This window comes from Chlorocebus sabaeus, chromosome 23, assembly GCF_047675955.1.
Source record: "Chlorocebus sabaeus isolate Y175 chromosome 23, mChlSab1.0.hap1, whole genome shotgun sequence".
NCBI classification, from domain to species: Eukaryota; Metazoa; Chordata; class Mammalia; order Primates; family Cercopithecidae; genus Chlorocebus; species Chlorocebus sabaeus.
This window is the reverse complement of record NC_132926.1, coordinates 11,645,937-11,661,826: the sequence shown is the minus strand read 5'-3', so window position 1 is coordinate 11,661,826 and position 15,890 is coordinate 11,645,937. Positions and strand designations below refer to the sequence as shown.

The 15,890-nt window shown below is 47.6% G+C and overlaps 1 protein-coding gene across 1 annotated transcript in view; it reads left to right on the top strand.

The window, feature by feature from the left end:
- The first annotated feature begins 12,548 nt into the window (after window positions 1-12,548).
- Window positions 12,549-15,890, top strand: part of GABRP (gamma-aminobutyric acid type A receptor subunit pi) — a 28,455-nt gene continuing 25,113 nt past the window's right edge. The window contains exon 1 of the mRNA XM_008015283.3: window positions 12,549-12,896. The gene's annotated coding sequence lies outside the window, so the exon portion shown is untranslated. The remainder of the gene's footprint in view (window positions 12,897-15,890) is intronic.

Sequence of the window (15,890 nt, the reverse complement as noted above, 5' to 3'; positions counted from 1 at the left end):
TGCAGTGAAAGCTGATTCTCACGATAACCCTATGATAGGCGTGATTATCGCCTTTGCAAACAAGAAAATCCAGGTTCAGAGGTATCAGGGAAGCGATTTGTCCAGGGTCACACGCAGAGCTGGGATATCTTTCAAAAGCCCGTGTTCTTCGTCTACACCAGGAGTTCTCAACCGTGGCACTGCTAACTCTTTTGGCTGGATAGTTCTTTGTTACGGAGGCTGTCTGTGCATCACAAGATGTTTAGCAACAAGCTTGGTATCTACCCCAGGTACAAATAGCACCTGCCCCCTAATTGGGACCATCAAAAATGTCTCCAGACATTAATTGCTCCATGTCCACTGGGGGCAGAACTACGTCTGACCTAAGGCCACTGCTCTGCACCTGCTACTCCCCAAACAAAGGCATTTAGGATTCCCACCCCCAGCAATCCAGAGCTGGTGCAGACCAGCCCTCCTGTCTTCTTTCTGCCGATGGAGTGATCATCCCACAGCCTGCACACTTCATGAGCTCTGTGAGGCAGGCTCAGTCAACACCACCACGCCCAGACTCAGCTCCTGACCCTACTGTGTGGGGTGGAACCATCTGCTTCTCCTGTGTGTAAAAAAACGGGGCTGGTGGTCCTGACCAGCAGTTCTCAACCAAGGATGCACTTGAGAGTCACCCGGGGAGCTGTTTTATTGTTTTGTTTCTTCTTTGTTTGTTTTTTTGTTTGCTTGTTTGTTTTTGATATTCAAAGCAAAGATACCCTTGTCCTGTCCCAGTCCTCTGATGCCCAGGGTTGCACTCTCCTGGTTGTTACGCCTGGCCCGAATCATTTCTAGGGCTCATTTCAGCCTCACCCTTCACTTCTGAGCTCCCTTGGATTCATTCATTCACCTCCCAGTCAATTTTCCCTCCTGTGTGCCAGATGCCAGTGTTAAGGACCGGGGCTCAGACAGGGCCGTCAGTCAAGGAGTGAGGGACAGGGAATGAACATGCCATGGCGCAGGGCAGGACCTGCTGAAGGATAGCCAGGCCCAGCAGCGTAGAGAATCGGTGAGCAGCTGCTGTTGAGGGGAGGGAGTACGGGGCTGAGGCGGGTATATGATGGGTGCGGGGAAGGAGGGGTGGTGGGGCACATCTGTGTATGTGAGTGGGGGTATTCGGGAGGGAATACGGGACTGTGTGCCTGTAGAGGGGAAGCAGTTTATGGGTGTATGTGCATATGTTATATGCATGTGACTGTGTGAATAGTGTATACGGTACATGTGTCTTGTCTGTGTGTACAACTGCACATCTATGTGTGAAGAATCTGGGTGCTGTGTGTGTCTGTGCCCTTGTATGTGCATGTGTCTGTGTGTGTGTATACAAGGTATGTATGTATATAGAGTATCTTTGTGCATGTGTGTGTGTGTGTAGAGGGCCAGGCAGCAAGAAGGCCTCCCAGAGAGTGCAGCCCTTGGTCTGGCTCTTGTAGGAGGAGGAACAGTTCAGTAAGTGGGAAAAGAAGGGGCGGGTCTTCCAGGAAGAAGGTCAGGCAGGCAGGGTGTGTACAGGCAGAGGTGTGACTGAGCCTGGCATGTGTGGGGCATGGTGGCAGGGGGGTGGGGGTGGCGAAGAGATGGGGCATGGATGGGAGAAGGTGAGGATTCCGTTTGGGGGCCACACTAAGTGTGCCTCACTGGAGCCCTCAGCACGCCTTTAGAATCTTTTTTTTTGAAATGGAGTCTTGCTCTGTCACCCAGGCTGGAGTGCAGTGGTGCTATCTCAGCTCACTGCAATCTCTGCCTCCCAGGTTCATGCCATGTTCCTGCCTCAGCCTTCCGAGTAGCTGGGACTACAGGCACCCGCCACCACACCCGGCTAATTTTTTGTATTTTAGTAGAGATGGGGTTTCACCATGTTAGCCAGGATGGTCTCGATCTCCTGACCTCGTGATCTGCCTGCCTCGGCCGCCCAAAGTGGTGAGATTACAGGCGTGAGCCACCGTGCCCGGCCCCCTTTAGAATTTGAGGTGGGCTTGCCAGAGTTTTGGAGAGACAGAAGCGGCAGCAGGGCAGCACCTCTGGGAAGTCCCGGGAAAAGGCCTGGCTAGGCCAAATCGGGGCCACACCTGAGCTGGCTGCAGGACTGTTTACAAAGCAAATGCATGCTGAAGGGATTAGCAACCTGAGTTCTTGGCCAGCCAAGGTGGGTCACACCTGTAATCTCTGCGCTTTGGGAGGGTGAAGTGGTAGGGTCTGTGCAAACCAAGCCTCTCCACCAAATCACCTGCCGCCTCCCACCCACCCCCAATCCCCACCCTAAGCCAGGTGTCTTTAATCTCTACTGCTGAGCATGAGGAAATCCAGCACAACCCCACCACCAGCAGCAAGTAGAGCACCAGCTGTAACCAGGGCACAGCTCCTGAGCCAGCGGGCTCACTTTTCAATCTGGTTGCAGAGGAGGACACTGAGAAGCAGCCCACAGAGCTGCAAGAGTTCAGGCTGTGAGGGGACTCGAACCTGCCATCAGCCTCACTGGTTGTGCCTCCGTGGACAAGGCTACCTCCCTGGCTTTCTGTTCCCAAGCAGGAATCCTGAAATGCCAGCAGCATTGAGTTGCTGTGATTCATTCAACAAATGTGTTCCCCTACTATGTGCCAGGCACTGGAATACAGCAGGGAGAAAACAAAGACCCCACCCATGTGAAGCTTGTGCTCTACAGGGAGGAGATCAATCAGTAATAAACAATAAACATAACCAATGACTCCATGGTGAAGGGTGCTAGAGGGAGATAAGGCGGGAAAAATGAAAAGAGCGGGGTATGGCGGACAGAATGCCTGGGATGGCGAATATTGGAATATGAAATGTGGTTGACATGTAGAGGCAGTTAGGGAAATGCTGATTTTGCAAATGAGATCTCGTCATTTCCAACATGGATGGAACTGGGGGACATGTTAAATGAAATAAGCCAGGCACAGAAAAGCAAACTTCTCATATTCTCATTCATTTGTGGGAGCTAAAAATAAACAATTTAACGGGGATAGAAAAGTAGAATGATGGTTAACAGAGGCTGGGAAGGGTAGTGGGGTTGGGGGGATGTAGGAATGATTAGCAGGTACAAAATATGCAATGAAAGCAATACGATGAATATGATCTGTTATGGATAGCGGAACAAGGTGACTACAGACAACAATAATTTGTTGTACATTTTCAAATAACTGAGGGAGTACAATTTGAATGTTTGCACCACAAGGAAATGATGAATGCTTGAGGTTATGGAAACCCCGTTTACCCTGACATAATTATTACACATTGCATGCCTGTATCAAAGTGTTTCATGTACCCCATAATATATACACCTACTATGTGCCATAAAAATTTTGTAATAAGCCATGCTGAAAAGGGCTCCATCAAGTGATGGAGAATAAACAGAATGAATTATTCTCCGTTATTTATTAATCCAGTCAACACCTACTATGTGTTTGGTTCTATACTAAGAATTAAGGATGGATGCAAATAATTTCTGTAGGGGCTCATAGTCTGGTATGGGGGACAGGCAAGGATACCAACTAAGGATCCTGTGGTTCACGGTATGGTGGGTGCTATTCAAGGGGTCAGCCTAGAGGATGGGGAGAAAACCTGGTTGGGACAGGAGGGCCTCCAAGGGACCTACTGAGGTTGGCCTGATGGATAAGAGGGAGAAGACAAAGGGCGTTCCAGGCAGGGGAACAGCAGGTGCAAAGACTAGGGGAAGGTAGGGGTTGAAAAAAAAGAGGCAGAGTGAGCCACCTGGCGGCATTTGGAGAAGTGTGAGTAGTTCAGGGTGGGTTGAAACGGAGGAGTCACAGAGTAAGTGATCTTTGGTACCATATCCTGAAATCTTTTGAGTGCCATGCCAAAGGTGTTCCGGCTTTTTCAGAAAATAACCACTGAAGGATCTTTAAGCCGGGAAGTGATCTGATTGTAGTAGAATTCCAGGAATAATGCTGACCAGAGCAGAATGAGGGTGGAGGAGGGGAGCGAGAATAGAACAGCATTCTTTCCTTTGGGCCTCCTTTTAACGTCACCTCTTCAAAGAGACACTCTATTTTAAGTCCATCTGAATAGAACCCTCATCATGCCCCATCCCCGTTAGCCAGCTTTACATTTCTTTATAGCGCTTACTCCTACCCAACATTGCATCGACATCTGTATATATTTCTTTATTTTCTGGTCTTTTCTCTATAGGATATACATTTCACTTAAGCAGGGACTCTACCTATTTTGTTCACAGCTGTGTCACTAACACCTAGAAGAGCACCTGACACACAGTTGGCTTTCAAATTTTGTTGAAAGGAAAAAATAATAAAATTCCTATCTTTTAAGAAATGGAAAACTTTGCTGCGGGCCTGTTTTCATCTGAAGTGGTTGGCAGCTGCGACCTGGGTTTGCCCTGAGGATGGTGTTGAGCTGCTGTGAAGGTCAGCGAAGTGAGCCCCAGCCCGTGAGATCTGTATCCCAAGGCTCTGGAGCCAACCAAGCAGGCCCATGCTGTTGCAGAACCCTAAGAACCCGGGGCTGCAAAGATCCCGACCACGTGTGCTGACCCTAGCACCTTGGGGCTGGTAGGCTTCTGACGCTGGGTGCCATGCCAGCATCTTACAACACCAAATAGTTCCAGGGAGGGTGCTACTGGCTACTCAGGGCCCTGGGTCTGAAATTACAGATTAAAAAATACATTTTGAGTGCGGCGTGGTGACTCAAACCTGTAATCCCAGCACTTTGGGAGGCCAAGGTGGGCAGATCACTTGAGGTCAGGACCCATTTGCCTGGGCAACATGGTGAAACCTCATCTCTACTAAATAATACAAAAAGTAGCCAGGCATGGTGGTAGGCACCTATAATCCCAGCTACTTGGGAAGTTGAGGCATGAGAATCACTTGAACCTGGGAGGCAGAGGTTGCAGTGAGCCAAGACCGTGCCACTGCACTCCAGCCTGGATGACAGAGCAACACACCATCTAAAAAAAAAAATAAATAAAAATTTTTTTTTTAAAAATCATATTGAGCACAGCCTGTACCAGGCAAAATGTAAGATAGCCTACTTATACTACAAAGTAGGTATTGTTATCCCCATTTTACAGGAGAAAAACTGAAACTGAGAACTGAAAGTTGGTGATTTGCCAAGATCACAGAGCCAAGAAACCAGAAGCCAGGTTTGACTCCAATGTTTGTGTTCTGTTTGACTCAGCCACATAGACCAAAATGTCTAATCCCAAACAAGACCCACCATCCCAGAGCTCCAAGCTCGGCTGGCCTCGCCGCAGAGACCTTCTATCCCCTGTGATACACAGACCCTCAGCACCCCTCACCCAGCAGAGCCCTTTTACTCCCAGGGAAAATGCCAAGCCAAGGTGGGCAGGGTCAACTTGGTGAATGAAATGGAGAAATAAGAAGCCCCCCTCAGCTCTAAAACATGCTGTAGAAGATGCAGAAGGATATTTGGAATCAAGAACCCCTGGAAACTGACCAGGGACGCATTTTGATGAATGAAACTAATGCATGCATAGCCTGACCCTCTGGCAATGACATCAATGCTTTTTCATTTTTTAATGTATTTTATTATTGATTTGAGTTGAGGGAACCTGGTAAGGCCGGGTGTGCTGTGCCTGAGCTCTTTACAGCGGGTAAAGTGATGCCAGGGACTTGGTGAGGTTGTTTCCCTGGAATGGTCCCCAGTCTCCACGGCTGGGATTACAGTGTCGGCCACAAATCTTTCATCCAGGCCGCCCCTCCCTGGGAGCAGCTTCCCACGATGCACAGTAAAGGGTGCGGCCCGTCTGTCCTCAGCAGGGACTCAGACTGCTTTCGGGAGATCCAACCCACCTTCTCTCACCTGCCCTGGGACCCACAGTGCCAGTGATTGTGTCTGTGGCTTGAGGTCTTTAATAACCTCAGCTTCTGACAGTCTTCTAAAGGTGCCAGTGACTTAGCAGCTGAGAAGAAAAGGCTGATTGAGAGAAAAAGAACAAAGCACCAAGGGTTGGAGAGAGTGGGTGGAGACCTCCCTTGGCTTTGGGGGTTCTCAGATTGTGGGAGTCTGGCTGAACCCCAAGAGCTGTGAAAGGTTCCAAGTCTAACCTGGGGTTTATGTTACCATAGCTATTCCAGTTTCCCAGGGTTTGGGATGGGGAAGCTGCTGACGAGGTAGAAGCCCAGCCTCTGATTCTCCTCCAGTCAGGACCCATTTGCCTGGGCTAGGGGTGTTCCCTGAACCCCTGAGAGAGCTCTGCCCCCAGCCTCTGCCCAGCCTTCCTGCAACCCCTGAGAGAGCTCTGCCCCCAGCCTCTGCCCAGCCTTCCTGCAACCGCTGAGAGAGCTCTGCCCCCAGCCTCTGCCCAGCCTTCCTGCAACCGCTGAGAGAGCTCTGCCCCCAGGCCCTGCTCTGCCTCCCCTGCCCTCCTCGACACATGGCCGACTCCTTCCCACCCTCTAGGAATCAGCTTAAATGTCACCTCTCGAAGAGACATTCCTAGGTCGCTCCATCTAACCTGGCCAGCCCTGCTCCATTTTTTGTATTTCAGAACTCTTATCACACATTATAGTTAAATATGTTTTTCTTTCTTCCTTTCTTTCTTTCTTTCTTTCTTTCTTTCTTTCTTTCTTTCTTTTTCTTTCTTTCTTTCTTTCTTTCTTTTTTTTTTTTTTTGGAAATAGAGTCTCACTGTGTCGCCCAGGCTGGAGTGCAGTGACGCAATCTCTGCTCACTGCAGCCTCCGCCTCCCAGGTTCAAGCTATTCTCATGCCTCAGCCTCATGAGTAGCTGGGATTACAGGCATGCACCACCATACCTGGCTTATTTTTGTATTTTTAGTAAAGATGGGGTTTTACCATGTTGGCCAGGCTGGTCTCAAACTCCTGACCTCAAGTGATCTGCCAGCCTCAGCCTCCCAAAGTGCTGGGATTACAGGTGTGAGCCACTGTGCCCGGCCTAAATGTGTTTCTTAGGTATTGCCTGTCTCCACCTCTAAACTGCAAGCTTCAAAGGAAAGGCCAGGTGCGACTGAAGCAGCATTATTCCACCAGCACTTAGCACAGTGCCTGGCATGGAATGAGTAGGCATTCGGTAATATTTATTAACTGAATCAATGATGAATGAAATGAGAGCTCTACCATATAGCCATAGCCCCCAAATTTTAGGATGAATAAGAATTATCTGGGAAGCTGATTGACATTCAGATTCCTAGGTCTCATTTCTTGATCTTCTGATTCGGTAGGTCTGGGGAGAGACCCAGGAATGTGCATTTTAACAAGTACCCCTGGTGGTTCCTTCTGACAGAAGCACTTCTGGACAGGCCACATCTTGGGAAGCACTGCCTTACCTGCATGGTTTGTCTCCACTGCAGTGATACGGCTGAGAAATGAGTTTTTACCACCTGCCATTGCCTTTTTTCTCCAGTCCTTTAAGCATCTCTAGAATCTAGAGGTTTATGCCTTGGAGCTGTGGCAAGGCGGGGGGTGTGGTTGTGCAGTGTAGCAAGAGGAAGGTATGCAGTTATTATTATTAGAAATTATATTATTATTAGAAATTAGAAGCAGGCTGGGAGCGGTGGCTCACACCTGTAATTCCAGCACTTTGGGAGGCCAAGGCAGGTGGATCACCTGAGGTCAAGAGTTCAAGACCAGTCTGGCCAACGTGGTGAAATCCCAACTCTACTAAAAATACAAAACTTAGCAGGGCACAGTGGCAAATGCCTATAATCCCAGGTACTCTGGAGCCTGAGGCAGGAGAATTGCTTGAACCCAGGAAGCAGAGGTTGCAGGGAGATGAGATCGTGCCGCTGCACTCCAGCCTGGGTGACAGAGTGAGATTCTATCTCAAAAAATAAAAAATAAAGAAATTAGAAGCAAATATAAGAAGCTCATAATACTAATGCTGGTACCCAGATGTGCAGATATCATTGACTGCATTTGTTCATTGGCTCAGTAGACTTTTTGAGGACCCACGACGTGATCAAGGCACTGACTTCAACACTGAGGATGTAACAATTAACAGAACAAGGTGCTTGACCTCAGGGAGCCCTAGCTAAGCCCTTGCTTAGTGGTAGAGACAGGAAGGTCCATGACTGTTGAGCCCAGTAAGGCCCAGCAAGAGCAATGTACAAGGGCAGCACAAGGAGAGAAAGTTACCAAGGGAAGTCAAGGCGCTCCACAGAGGAGAGAACATCAGGGCCAGTTTTAGTTTAGCTAAAGCTTCCTCGGCCAGGAAGAAGATATCACAGAGCAAAGTTAGCACAAACTAGGAATGACCACAATGCACAGAGTGGGAGGAAGCCGCAAGGGACCTGTCTGGAGAGATGCACAGCGTTTTCCAGAGAAACAAGGTTGGTCTTGACCTGCTCCGAGCTTACAATCGCCAGCCCCCACATAGGATCCAGGCCACAGCGGTATTTCTTGTTGCCTGTCCACGTTTATACTTTTTCAAATTGGAATGTTTTTAGGCAAAGAACTCTCCTGTTCACCACGGTTCCCACCAGTCGTTACACTCAGCCTTCATACATCACATTACGTGCCCAGCCCCTGAAGTTGCCCAGCAACTAGGACTGCCACCCTTTGCCACCTGCTCACCTCAACACAGAGCTGAAATCAGAGAAGTTGCTTGATCCCCTCTGGGTTTTTGTGAAGATCAGCCTGGTGATCGACAAGAGGGGAATATATTTGGAGGCTGAAAAAACAGTCAGGAACTTCCTCAATAGCCTGGCCCAACTGTCTCCACACTTTTTTGATCCTACGTTCTCAACCTGTGTACATTAATTTATTTAGAAACTGTCTTACATCCTAATACGTGGTATGTGTGGTAAGATATACAAAAAAAAGAAGCATTTAAATGGGTGAGATAAAGATGAAAGACGACATAACACTACGTTTTAAGCTTTTATTTTGTTAAGGAAAACCCTTTTCACTGAAACAAATTTTTATGAAAACTAATATTTATAACAAGGTCGTTATGTTTTATCATGTTTGTATTATTTTAATATTAAACTTTTGTATTACGATATTTAGAAGACTAGTTTTAAGTTCAAATTATTTTGATATTTAGTTCTAATCGCTTTCAGAATGGAAAAAAATGATACCTTACTGAAGTGCAGAGATCCAAATGGAAAAGACACTACATTGGCTGTGCTTGCTATAGTAATAATTTTTCTATCTAGCCAATTACGCAAATTGATAATGTAGGCAAATAGAGAAGTAAAATAACATATGGTTGATGTGCAAAACTAAGACAAACCAGAATATAAGGCTATCTTCTAGTTTCCCAATGAGGAGAAAACAGAAATACTTAGGGGCAAATTGTGTCTAAATTTAGTTAGGAAATGTCATCTTCTCTGATGTTGATCAATTGTTCTTCCACATTTGTCATTGGCACTTTTATATTTTTAACAAGAGTTTGAAAACTCTTCATTTGGAAGATGTTTAATTAGGTGAAGATGAGGGAAGTGTCAGTGCTACCATTTTCTTGCTGTTTCCATTATTAGTGTTATCTTCTTTCAATAATTTGCTTTTGCAAAAATCTTTTTTTAAGCCACACATCAATTTAGGGTTAATTTGGTGAAAACAAATCATCAATCCATTTAACCTGGTCCTAAAGCAAAGGATTGCAAGACCAAGCCCTCCATGTTGTAAAGCCCCTGCTCCATCCTCAGGTTCACGTGGCTTGGCCCCGCTGTACATGACCTTCGATAGTCTGCCCATCACACTGGTGAGCAGCCAGTATCCATGCACATAGTAAATATTAGTAAAGTACAATCTCTCTCCCATTGTTTGAAGTCATAGAAGTTCTAATGTTTTCTCCTATAATTCAAAGCCTCATCTTGCACAGAGCCATTCAGGCCTCTTTTTGGAGATGTCCATTTCTAAGATGAGGAGATGCTGAGCCAGGCATTGGGAGATAAGACAGAACGAGTTATCAAAAGTGAGGGTCCATCAGGTGTTGAGGGTGGGGGAAGAAGGAAGACGAGAGGGTTGAGATTATCCTAGAATTTCCAGCTGGGATTGCAGGTGAGAAGGGTATTTAGTTCTGACAGGTAGTAGTTCCCGGGAAGCACAGGTGCAAAAAGTAATCTTTTCCCACCACAGTGTCCCAGGCAAGGGGAAGATGCAAAGGTTTTCTCTGTTCCCTGCTTTAGTTGAACTCTGTTTCACTGTACTCCCTACTATTATTGAATGGCCTTGTGGAGTAAGTGGCTGATTTGAAATTCAAAGACCCGGATTCCAGTTCATGCTGACTCCACCCCTTAATAGCTAGCTGGCTATCGCAGCTTCCTCATCTGCAAAACGACAATTTAAAAAGAAGCCCTGCCTGCTTCACAGGATTATTATGTGGCTCGAAGATAAAGCATATGCACAGGCAAAGGCTCTGAAAACTGCAAAGCACTATGCGAATGTATGGTGTTATTATGACTTAGTATCCTGCATGCATTATGATTGAGGTACAAGGCAAGACATACCTATGTACTCTCGCCTTTGTTTTTCTGGGACACCTTCTAGGAGAGAGCATGACCATGTGGAGTAAGAGGTGGATACTGAGATCGGTATCCTGTGGGCAGTACATCTGAACATCCTGAACATCCTAACACTGACCTTCGGCCTCCTGAGACCAGAGGTCACACTTGGAAATGAGGTGAACTGGATGATGCAGAGGCTCCTGGGAGCAAGAATGCCTGGGAATACTGGAGAAGAACCTAGTTTTCCTGGAAATTCCCCTTCCAGGCATTTCTTCATTTGATCTGAAGAAAATCTAAGAAGAAGTTGGCACTAGACTGAAGCATTGTTTGAAAGTGGGAGATAAGATGTCTTACCATACCTACTTTAACTTAAGATCTGGCCTTCCCTGGCCACCAGGGGTAATCAGTCTCTTAACGTATTTACTGGATGTCTACATAGAAGTACAATTCAAGCCCTTTGCAATGAAAATACTAACAATATGATTGGGAAGACTAAACACAGGATACATAGACAGATTGACAGATAATGGTGATGAAGATGGATTAGATAGATAGATAGATAATAGATAGATACTTGGATGGAGTTTTGGATAGATAAGTACAAACTTGACAAGATACTACACTATCAGGAGAAAAAGAACGATTTGTTGAGTGTCTACAATGTGCCGGATCAAGGTGCCAGTTGCTTTCAGATGTGTTAGCACATCTGTCATTGCTGACTCCTTACAGTAACCCTGTAAGGAAGCATCAGCCCCATTGGTCAGATAAGAAACGGAGATCCAGAGAGGTTCAGCAACTTGTTCCGGCCATACAGGTAGCCAGCCCATGTTCCTTCATCTAAGTCTCACCATTCCTGAATCAGAGGAAACCCTCCCACCCCCACCTCCCGACTCTGAATTGTCTTTGTTACTCTGGAGCCTTTGTTCTGTGTGAGAACATCTTAGACTTTTTGAGAAAAGCCCCGGATCTCTGTTCATTCATTGAGAACCTGAAACCGGCTCCTCAGCAATGCCTGCTCCAACCACCTGCAAGGTTCCCAAGTGAAAGTGAGGCCTCTCCCGAGAAATGAAAGCACTGTCTCTTTAGGTGCCCACTCCTTACCCACCAGCAGAGCAATGTTTTCCAGGCTGGCCAGGCTCCAGAAGCTCACTAAGGAAGTTGGTTTGGGGCCAAAGGCATCTATGGTGTATTGTATGCTGAGGCCCTCTCCTTCCTGCCCCTCCGTTTGCTCCCCTTCCTTTCTCTTTCTGGGTCTCTCCCTTCCCAGCTCCTAGACTGGGTCTAGGCAGGAGCTTCGCCATAATGTTAGGAGGGAAGGAGATGCCTCTGGGCCTCTCACCACAGCCTCAGCTCTCTCCCTGCCCCTCCATCTGAGTCCCTCCTGGCTCCCAGCTCCCTCAGGGTGCAAAGCCAAGCCTCCAAGGAATCCCCTCCCCCTACCTGCATAGCTGGAGCCAAGAGTGAGTTTAGGGCCACTGGCTATGATGAGGGGATGACCCAGGGCTCAGTGAGCACTGTCCAGGCACTTCTGTTAGGAAGTTTGCTTGGCCAGGGAGGAAGAAGGCCTCCCTCTCTGGGATGCTCCTGAAAGGACTTTGTGGGGAGTTAAAGAATCCTCTGTGTGAGGGCGGAATGGGGGAAGGTGGAGGGTTGGAGAAATCCAGCCCAATGTCTTCCAGTCTCCCCGCTTCCCCCTGCGTTGACCTCCTGCGCCCCTATCCTGCAGGCTGTTGCCTTCTGTGAGTCTTTTTGAAACTTCCCAGGCTGGAAAGCACTAGGTCCTGGGATGCGAAAGTCTCTTTTAACATAGAATAGGCTTTCTATTGATCCCAAAGATGCTCTTAAAATACACAACAAGAAATCAGAGTTTTACACACAGTCAGCTTCTAATTTTATAGACGGGAAGCTGAGGCCTAAGGAAGTGAAGTGGCCACTATAGCCATTCCATTGCACCAGGATGGAGGGCTGTCCACCAAATTCAGAACCTGGCATAGTGGGTGGGGTCACCCACTTTATCTGACTCTCATGGGTCCTTGATCTCAGGGGTCTTTTCTGGCAGAGGTCTGGGAGCATGACTGAGACATGATCTCAGAATTAAACCCCTGGAGGCAGTAGCTGTAGCAAGAGCTGACGATCACCAGACACGCAGGACCAGACGATCTCCAGACACTCTGGACCAGACGACCTGCAGACACTCAGGACCAGTCAGCGCCCCGACCAAGGACGGTGCTTTGAGAGGCTCCGCCCACCTCTGTTTCTGCACAGCAGGTTCAGCAGCTCCATTCTTCCGCAGAGAGCCACTCCATCTGAGGGTGGCTGCGTGTCCACATACGAGGGGACAGGACTGAGGATGGGGAGAACTCTGGGGACCCAGAAGACCATGCCTTGCCCGAAAGTCCTGCCTGTAGGCCTGAAGGACTTGCCCTAACGGAGCCTCAACAACTGCCTGGTAAGGAAACTGCTGGCCCCTCCAGGTGCCTGGAGAGAGGAGGGAGGGAGATCTAAATACAAGCCCTGCTGGGACTGAGGGAGGGGGCAGGTCTGGTTTCTGCTGAACACCTAATGTGTGTCAGGGAGTGCCACTGCAGGACGAGCAGCAGAGCCAAGATTAGAGCCCCTGCTGTCCTCACTGCAGCCACAGTCATTCACTCCTCTGCACCAGCTGGCCAAGACCCAGCAGACACAGGGCACAGGCCACACCACTTTATCTTCTGGGATTTTCTTAAGGAGGGCCCATGGCAACAATACCTTTCCTCACCTTAACCTAATTTGGGCTCTAATCCTGCTTTCCAACAAATTATTCTGTCTATGCTGAAGTGACAAGGATAGGAAAACAGCGCCTGCATAGGAAGGAAGCTGGAGGTGACAACTCGGAGAGTCACTGTATTTACGTGTTAGAAATTCTGGGAATAGAGTAGAAACAGTAGTAGAACCCTGCACATATTGGAATTACTTCTGCTTCCAGCCCGGGAAGTGTTGAAGAGACATAGAGGCCAAGAGCACGGAGTACAGAGGCTCAGCAGGCCAACCCAGGAAGAGGCAGGGGAGACTGGGAGACACTGGGCTGGATTTCTGGTTCAGAAAAAGGTGCCATCAGCTCCCTATGTGACCCTAATGCCCTGTGCCTGACCCTGTCCTTCCTCAGGTGGTGCCCGTTAGCTAACACTCTGAGTGGCACCTGGGGTGTATTAGGAAGAGCTTGAGCTTTAGGTTCTGTTAGCCATAGTGGAATCACTGAATTCCCATGGACGACATGGAAGGCAGAGGAGAATGAAAACTAATGTTTATTAAGTGTTTTCTATTCCCATTTGTCAGATGGGAAAACTGAGACTCTGAGAGGTTAAATGACTCGAGTGTGTCGGAATCCAGAGCTCAAGGTCTCCTCTACAAGTGGAGGTAGGACCTTGGCCAGAGATGCCCTCAGGGCAGAATAATGCATGGGCTACACTTACTCAGGAGCCTCTTAGGACCTCCTGAGTACCACATCTCTGCAGATGCAGAAGACCAGGTGGTTTCAGTTAACATCTGTGTTGCAGCTTTGGGGACAACCCTTAGGACACTGCCCTCTGGTGGCTCAGTACCTCTCCACTAAATGCCCTCCCCCAGCATCTGGACCAGAATTGGTGGCCTGAGCCTCCAGTGGAGGCTAGCTGACACATAAATAGCCACTGTGGCTCTTCTGCCACAGGGGTTGATGGCATCAGCTGCACTTGTCACTTGAGATGTGCTGCGGATGCAACACTCCATCCCCCAGATGGGTTTGGTATAAAAAGGACAAGATTCAAGTGGAATCCAGTTCAGCTTGGGGGTGCTGGAGGCCCTCCTCCTAGATGCAGGGCAAAGAAAAGGGACTTGGAAAACAGATTTAAATCATACCACTTAACTGTGTGACCTCAGCCAAATCCCTTTGCAAATCTGAGATTTGACTCTAAAAATTAACACCTACTGGGCCAACAGCCATGAGAATTAAATGACGTTAGGCACCAGACATGGCTTCTAACAATTCATGGGCGTTTAGAAGGCTTGTTCCTTCTTCTCTATTCTTACCTTGTAAAATGAGACGTGTTTAGCAACTTAACCAAGCAAACAGGGTGGGATGGGATTCCATTTCTGGCTCTAGCCTGGGCGAACCTTCTCAGATCACGAGACTCTTTAGAGGAGGTTGAGAGGCCCAGGGCCAAATGTTACATCTTCCTAACAGAAGTTTGGCCATCAGGAAAGCACTATTCAAGAGGAGTCTTGGAACTGAAGACTGGATGGTTCCCCAACTCACTTGATCGAGGGCCGTTTCCCATAGGAGGAGGAGGAAATGAGGAATATGCTGAAGTGGAACCATGTTCATTCAGGCCAGACCAGGAGAAAGACACAGACAGCCAAGGGCTGGTGGGAGAAGGCTGATAAGCATGTGGGAGAGAGGCCATGGGCAAGCCTCCACATCTCTGTCCAACATTTGGAGGGCCCCCACTCTCCTTTGTCCACCTGGCAAATGCAACACACTCTTCAAGAATCAAATTATCTTCTTTGTGACTTCCCTTTTGACATTGCCCCATCCTCCCCGCTCTTCTTCATACCAAGTATCCCCTGTCCTCTGCTCCTGTTATAGGATGGCTATAAGGAATGTCATTTACCGCTCACACATGTCTCTTCCTCACTAGATGGGTGTTCTGGTGGTGCCTTTCACATGCCTAGTTCATAGGAGGAGTTCAGTAAACCTTTGGAAAATTGAATGAGGCAATGGAGAGCATGGGAGCTGCTCCATGGACCCCCTTAAACTCGATGCTTGGACAGGGAAAGGACAGGAACTGGGGAGATGGACTAAAGGAAGAGAATGTGATTATGATTGTTGGTGGATTTATAATGTTGATTTTATAGCTTGTATTTTCAATGAGTGGAACAAAAGAGCTAACACAACAGAGAATAGAATGATAAGAGTTTACCTGTGTGCAAAACTGTTCTTCCCTGATTTTGTAATAGTAAAAACTTTGGAAATAACAACATTCATGGTAGGAGCTGTGTTCTAGAAATGTTGGTATATTCAGACCATGAGATACCTTGCAGCCATTAGAAAGAACAAGGCAGATTATAGGAACTGACATGGAAGGTGTCACTGATACTGCAACACAGCATGTTTCATGGTGCACTCATTAAAAGGACTTAGGTCAGCTTGCTTAGATGCACTTTTCTGCCCCTCATGTGCTACTTAACCTTGGAAACATTCCTTATCCTCTCTAATCCTCAGTATTCTCACCTGTAAAATGGGGAGAATGGTAGACCCTACTTCAAAGAGTCGTGAGGATTGTAGATATGCATGGCACAGTTGTAAGCATGCATTGTTTAATAAATGTCTGCTGTAATTATTAAGTTAAAAAAGTAAGCAGCAAAAAAGCATGCTATTGCCCCAATTTTGCTTTTTAATTTTTTGATACAGAGATATATATGTATA